Source organism: Sinocyclocheilus grahami, unplaced genomic scaffold (assembly GCF_001515645.1).
Source record: "Sinocyclocheilus grahami isolate Dianchi unplaced genomic scaffold, SAMN03320097.WGS_v1.1 scaffold99.1, whole genome shotgun sequence".
NCBI classification, from domain to species: Eukaryota; Metazoa; Chordata; class Actinopteri; order Cypriniformes; family Cyprinidae; genus Sinocyclocheilus; species Sinocyclocheilus grahami.
Window position 1 is genome coordinate 1,434,482 of NW_015505278.1, and position 7,170 is coordinate 1,441,651.

A 7,170-nucleotide genomic window follows, 5' to 3' on the forward strand; every position below is an offset into this window, starting at 1 on the left:
TTTGAAATATTCACAAATTTCAGTGATCAAATGGATTTTTGGATCACTATTAAATTGAAAATGATGCATGCCCAATAATTGCAGTGATCAACACAACACAACACACAGCTGGCATATACTGTATCTGTATTACAGTGTAAACATCTTATTCAAAACATCAACCTAAACAGTTATTTATATTTGTACATGTTTAAACAAAAGTAATGTTGGGTGGTAAACACTGTTGTGAGAAGTCAAAATACTAAAGAAATAAATTTTTGGTTAAGAAATACATTTTTTGATTTTTATAAGCCACTGTGACTGAAATGAACCTTTCCATTAAGAGATGAAGAAGAGATGTCAGATTCTTACATTCATTAAATCAGTTCAATAATAATAATAATAAAAAACTACAGTTCTGTTACCATTCCAATGATCTTTGCACTGCAGAAGCTGCATCTGAGGTGGTATTTAGATATTTACACGGTTTAATTACAACTGTATAAATAATACTATGAGTTTTAAATATAAAATGTTGGGAAATGAAATGATGGAGTGAAATGAGTCTTTGAATCATACATACAACTGAATCATTTAAAATGTATTCATTCAGGAACAAAACAAGTTATTGTCTTTATCAATGGGACATTGAATCTTTGCTCAACCAATTCTTTCAAAAACGCAGATTCATTGAGTAACGAAACACTGTGTTCCTCAAAGATGTGCAAAGGTTCTGTTGTGCCTTTGTTTGGAACGTTTTTCATAGAGCATAAACAGACAATATTATCAGATAATATTATGACTAAACTATAAGTCACTTACTATTATTTATACCCCGAACCCCTATTAATTACCAACCATGTTGTGGTTGCATTTCATTGCATTCTTCTGTATTATTAAGTACATAAATGAGAATTAGCAAGTTTGAAATACAGTATAATAATGGCGAGCATCCTTATTATTTCCCGAAGAGCATGCAAAGAGTGAACATGTCATGACTTAGTATTTGAATTGTTCTGAATACGTAGAGTATATAGAGCAATATTCCAATAGTTTTTTTAAGGCTTTACCAGAATGTACACTGTATATACTGTTCAAAAGTTTGGGGTCTTTTATGCTCACCAAGGCTGCATCTATTTAAACAAATTTCAACAAAACAGTAATATTGTGAAATATTATTACAGTACTGTGATGGCAAAGCTGGATTTTCAGCAGCCATTCCTTCAGTCTTCAGTGTTACACGGTCCTTCAGAAATCCTTCTGATAAGCTGATTTAGTGCTCAAGAAACTTTTATTTTTATCAGTCGAAAACTGTTGTGCTGCAGAAATCATGATCCCTTTTTTGATGGATAGAAAGAATAATTTATTTTAAGAATGTTTTGTAACAATGTCAGTCTTTACTGCTAATTTTGATCAATTTAATTCATCTTTGCTGAATAAAAGTATTCATTAAAAAAATGATGTGCATGTAAATGTTGTCGTTGATGCTGATGTGGTCATTGATCCTGATGCTATTTTAGAGCAAAAGCTAAATTGAAATCCTTTACAATGCATTCCTGGGTGCTGACTATACTAGCAAACTACTATTAATCCATTCACTTTCTAACACGCACAATTCATTATGTCATTGGAAATGGAATGGATGACATAATTCAACATCCTCTCAACCCACCTCCCCGCAACACACACGCTCAGCATGATTCATACTTCAAGGTCTCCAGGGTTTTTATAACAGAATGGAGTGTAATTATAAAAAGATATTAAGATTTATACAGGGCCAGCTTCTCAAAAAATTGACACTGAGGTTTAAAGGTCCAGATATTAATATAATCAGCTCATCAAGTGAAAACGTGAGGCCATGCCCTCTCCTGTTGTTTTGGCAGCTGCTATAAAGTGCAAGCGGATGTATTAATAATCGAATTCTTCATGACTCTACTGGTTTCCAGGTTACAGTGATACGTAAACTCTGAAAATAAAAACAAGAGAGATAAATCTGGGCTTTTTCTTGAGTCATGAACCCAAAGTTAGAAGTCTTTGACAGATACAGGAGAGCTTCAACTAATTCTTCTTTGATCCTGTAATAATTTGCAAAGGCAGTCAGAAACAGGTGTGGATTTTGAGACAAGAGGATCGGGCATGTATAGCCTTGGCCGATGACCTCACCTTCTTGAGAGTGGTCTGCCACACACACACACTCAATTTAGTGAATGCTGCAACAACACGAAACACAAAAAAGCCAACAAAACTCTCTGTTCTAACGACCCTATTCAGGTGAACACACATAATAGAACATACAATGTAATTTCAGGCTTACTGATAGTGACATGCAACAAAAGGAATTTTCACCCAAAGCAACCATTTGAAATATTAGTATGAATTTGAAACACTCATATAGCATAAATGAACACAGTTAGAACCATTATTGACAAGTTTTGAAGAATTACACAAACAGCACAAATGCAGTGAAAAACCAGGCGCTATTCAAAAACCTTGAAGCTTAAAACTGAAGCAGCTTTTTCATTCTTCTCTGTATGTGTCAAGGAATGATGGTTGGGATTTTTTCATTTGCAGGACTCTTACGGAAGAACAGAGAGAAGGGAAACAGCAAGCTGTGAAAACATTATGAAGAACACTCTTAAAAATAAAGGTGCTTCACGATGCCATAGAAGAACCTTTTTGTCTAAATGGTTCCATAAAGAACCTTTAACATCTGAAGAACCTTTCTGTTTCACAAAAGGTTCTTTGTGGCGAAAGAAGGTTCTTCAGATTACAAAAAGTTATAAAAGAGATGGTTCTTTAAAGAACCTTTGACAGAATGGTTCGTTGTGGAACCAAAAATGGTTCTTCTATGGCATCGCTTGAAGAACCTTTTGAAGCACCTTTATTTTTAAGAGTGAACATGCAGAAAATAAGTCTATTCTGAGTTTCCAATCTCAGAACTTTATGCAGATTCAAACACTTCAAAGGCAGAGTTGTTTTTTTCTTCCTGTAATTTGTTCCAATTCCATTCTACATAGTGTAAAAATGACACTGTGCAGATTTCAATTATTTAATATTTCACAAGAGGTTTCTCACCTGGCCATTCTAGTAATGATCCCAGTGTTCTGTCCAGTTGTTGAACTTGGGTCAGGACTTTCAGGGGCAGCTAAACAATGTGTTAAAAAGCCCATAAGATCAAAAAGCATTGTGTATTATTTCAACAGTTTCATTATTTTATTTTAGAATTAATAGATTGATATTGGACAATATTTATACTATATATTGGGGAAGTCGTGGCCTAATGGTTAGCGAGTCAGACTTGTAACCCAAAGGTTGCGAGTTCAAGTCTCGTACCGGCAGAGATTGTAGGTGGGGGGAGTGAATATACAGCTCTCCCACCTTCAATACCACGACTGAGGTGCCCTTGAGCAAGGCACCAAACCCCCAACTGCTCCCTGGGTGCCGCAGCAAAAATAAATGGCTGAGTTCTTCTATTGGTATTAGCATCGGCCATTGAAAGCCCATATCGGTTGACAACTAACTATCTGATTATTTAATGGTTAACGGGATAGTTCACTCAAAAATGAAAATTTTGTCATCATTTACTCACACATCACAGTTGACTTGTGCATCTCTTTCTATGCGGAGGAATTGGATGAGATGGGATGTTATTTTAACAGCTAAATTATTATGTCCTGCTTGCTGATTGAGTGACAGCTTCATTGCGATGGCGCCCCATGCTCAAGCTCCTCTGCTCTGCTGTTTCATAACACCTCATCACTCGGGACAGCAGTCTTATCAGCTTATCAACCATCACTGAAAACAAAGTGGAAAATCCCACAAATGTCTCCTTGTGTCTGTCTGACAGCAAGGTCCCATGAAAAGAATTTAAAAACACCATCCTATAATTGTATGGCTTGGTTTCATCATCACTCCGAATGGCCTTTTAAATGATTGGCATCTATTTACTGTATATGAGCCATGAGATGAAGTTTTGGCCTTTTCTATTGTTTTATTATTTTATTTCCATTTATGTCTTATTGTGACATTATGCATCCAGCAAGGACTTTGAGGAAGTACAGATATGAGACTACAAGTGTTGGAATAAAAGTAACTAAATACACTTTGAGGGAAAGACAGATTTGCATAGGTGAAGGACAAGACTTAACATTGATTTATTACCTCATGCAGCATATAAAAAAGCAGCACACCAACACACTTACTGAAAGCACTCTGTGGTTTGTTTATAAAGCTTGTGTTGGTTCAGAGTGCCCTCTTCTGGATGATCCATTGCAGTGGTCTGGATTGTTCTCATTGGCTCACTAGCACACCGTTGACTTTTCAATATAGACAGTTTCTCCTGTGGGCATTTACATTGACTGTTTTCAGCTTGTGAAAATCACAATGATATGAATCAAGAACAAGCACCATGGCAAAACATTATGTATGGAATTTTTACAGGTTCAAATGAGAAATGAACCACAAATTAATTTCAACAGTTTCAACATAACGTAACCAACATAAGAGAGACACTCACCGGTGTGTTCCAGGCATTGGTATTTTTCACTGTTGAACAAGAGTCAAATAAATGAATCCCTCATTCATTCATTTACTCACAAAGTTCATTTAAAGCATGTGTCATAGTGAAAGGGTGATGTTGAGAGGACTCCCACCTGCATATGGAAAGGCTGGTTCACGATACTCCACATACAGTGTGATACGGGGGGATACGGAGACAGTTTTACACCCTCCTTCATGAACTTCATTTTGGACACTTGTTCCTATTTACTTTTGTCTGTAAGTGTGGGTGTTGTCAAGGGAAGTAATGGTATTTGTATAAATTATAGTTATCACTTTTAGTTTAACTGACTCCGAATGAATTTTTATTCACAGCAGTTCAGTTCTTATTATAACGAAAAATATGTAAAGAAAAAAAGAGTCAAAAGTCAAGACTCCCTGTTTGCTGAGCTCTTTCATACGTTTAAAGGGATAGTCCAACAAAAATGAAACTTTGGTCATCATTTACTTAACCTCATGTAAGACTTTTTTCTTCTGTGGAACACAAAAAATGTTATTTAAAAAATGTCTTAGTGTTTTTTTCCCCCATACAATGAAAGTCAACGGTAAGAACTGTTTGGGTCCTGACATTCTTCAAAATGTCTTCTGTGTTCTTCAGAAGAAAGGTAACAGTTTAAACAAATTTACCTGAATTTTTAGGTAAACTACCCCTTTAAAGATATATTCAGAGAAGCATACAGGGAAAATGTTGAAATGCTGGGTGGTGAAGGGGTGAAGACCATCCAGGTTTGCAAGTACTGCACGCACAGCATTCTGCAAAACAAAATCAAATTAGGAATGAAATCTTCCCAAGGTTTACTAAATCGAATCCAAAATGATAATCCTGATCTTAAAAAACCTCCAGCTCCTCACTGACTAGCACCCCATACTGCATGTCTTCCTCATTAACACTATAAAAGACAATATCCAAATCAGACATTTCTAGAGAAATTACTTCTTTTTGTGTCTAATATCAAAAAGGTAAAGGCATTCAAAATAATATAGCATACTTTATATTAAAGAGAAAAAATAAGCTTGCATGGTCTTGCCTGCTCACGTCTTCTGGTCTTAACTTGAATTTGAAGACTTGTTGTCCAGCCTGAAAAAATCTGCTCGCAGGTACAGGGAAGGAAAAGGCCTGGATTGACATTGTTACTCTTTTATGTATAAATGGAACCTTTACTGGAAAAAAATATTAAACAAGAAGTATGGTATTACCTATTTTATAAATGCATGTTTTATGTTTATACGTGTATAGTTTACAGAAATCCAAGTTACTAAACAACTCCAGCTCCAAATGATCAATTATTATCATTTATAAAACCAATATAGAATCGTTTTTTAATTATAAATGGAAATGACATGGTTAATAAACAACACCCAGAGGCAAAAGTATAAAAAGTTACCGACTCAAGTATTTCGCGCCAAATGTTTTAGAATTAGAACGTTGAAAATGGCTAAAGTGAAGAGACTGGGGCGGGTCTGTCAAGTGGTCCCGCCCTCAGGTCATGAAAACAAACTCTGATTGGTCAAATGCAACATCCATTGAGGCGCAAAACCGCTGCTATGATGACGAGAGTTTTGTTTTTAAACTTTTTTTTATTTTTTTATTGAGATAACAATAGGGGAATACAAAGACATTTAAATCTGTAAAACAATAATACCAAAATTCTGTATCTTAGATCACATATCAATCATGTTTCTAATACATCAAGTATCCTTTTCAGCAGCCTAGACGTCTTTACAGCTTTTCGATTGTTCTGTATTGAAGTTAGAGAGTCGTAAAAAATCTTCAGATCAGTGGAAAATAGTCTACCATTTGGTACAGTCGATATACATTTTGCTTTATGTATATGATATTTCCCTAATAGAATAAGAAGTTTAGGTGACGAGAGTTCCAACCACAGAAATATGTTCCGCACCTTTTTTGTCACATGATCAAGTTAGGTTGAGCGGGTTTTGTAGAGCAATGACATAAGATAAGGCTGTCTGAGAAAGTTTATCTCCTACACGTTAACTTACAGGTAGAACGTAGATAAATGAGTATTGTTGTTCAAGTGGAACAGATCATTGAACCTTGACCGTGTTGAAGTCACTGTCGACTGTTTGTCTTTTCATTTTCAAAAAACCTGCAGGGTGAGTTTATGTCTCTGTTACGCCAACATTATAATCTCAGTGCATTTTAAATATATCATTCTTAATGCACATGCTTCATCACTTCATCTTTATGCACTCATAGTCTCCAAATTAAGACTTCCTCCTTCTCTCCAAATGACTGACCCTCAGCCATCTGTACTTCTCAACACTGGGACTTATGCCTCTGTTGGGGCTGGGCACTTTCCGTTTGCAGGGTCAAGAGGACTCTTATAATGCTGTGGATGCGGCTTTGACAGCTGGTTACCGTGCCTTTGACACTGCGGCAGTGTACCATAATGAAGCACAATTAGGTTGCCTGCTACCCAAGCATGGCCTCTCACGAGAAGATGTTTTTATTACTAGGGTCCCAAAGATCAGGGGTCCAAAGCCAGAGATGGTTGCCTGAGGAGCCTGGAGCATTTGGGATTGGGCTACATTGACCTATATCTTATTCATTGGCCAGGTACTCAGGGGCTGCCAGCGGGGGATAAACGCAACCCTGAAAACCGTGCTCAGAGC

The 7,170-nt window shown here is 36.3% G+C and overlaps 1 pseudogene; it reads left to right on the forward strand.

Moving 5' to 3' along the window:
• Positions 1-6,786: 6,786 nt before the first annotated feature.
• Positions 6,787-7,170, forward strand: part of LOC107588191 (glyoxal reductase-like) — a 994-nt pseudogene continuing 610 nt past the window's right edge.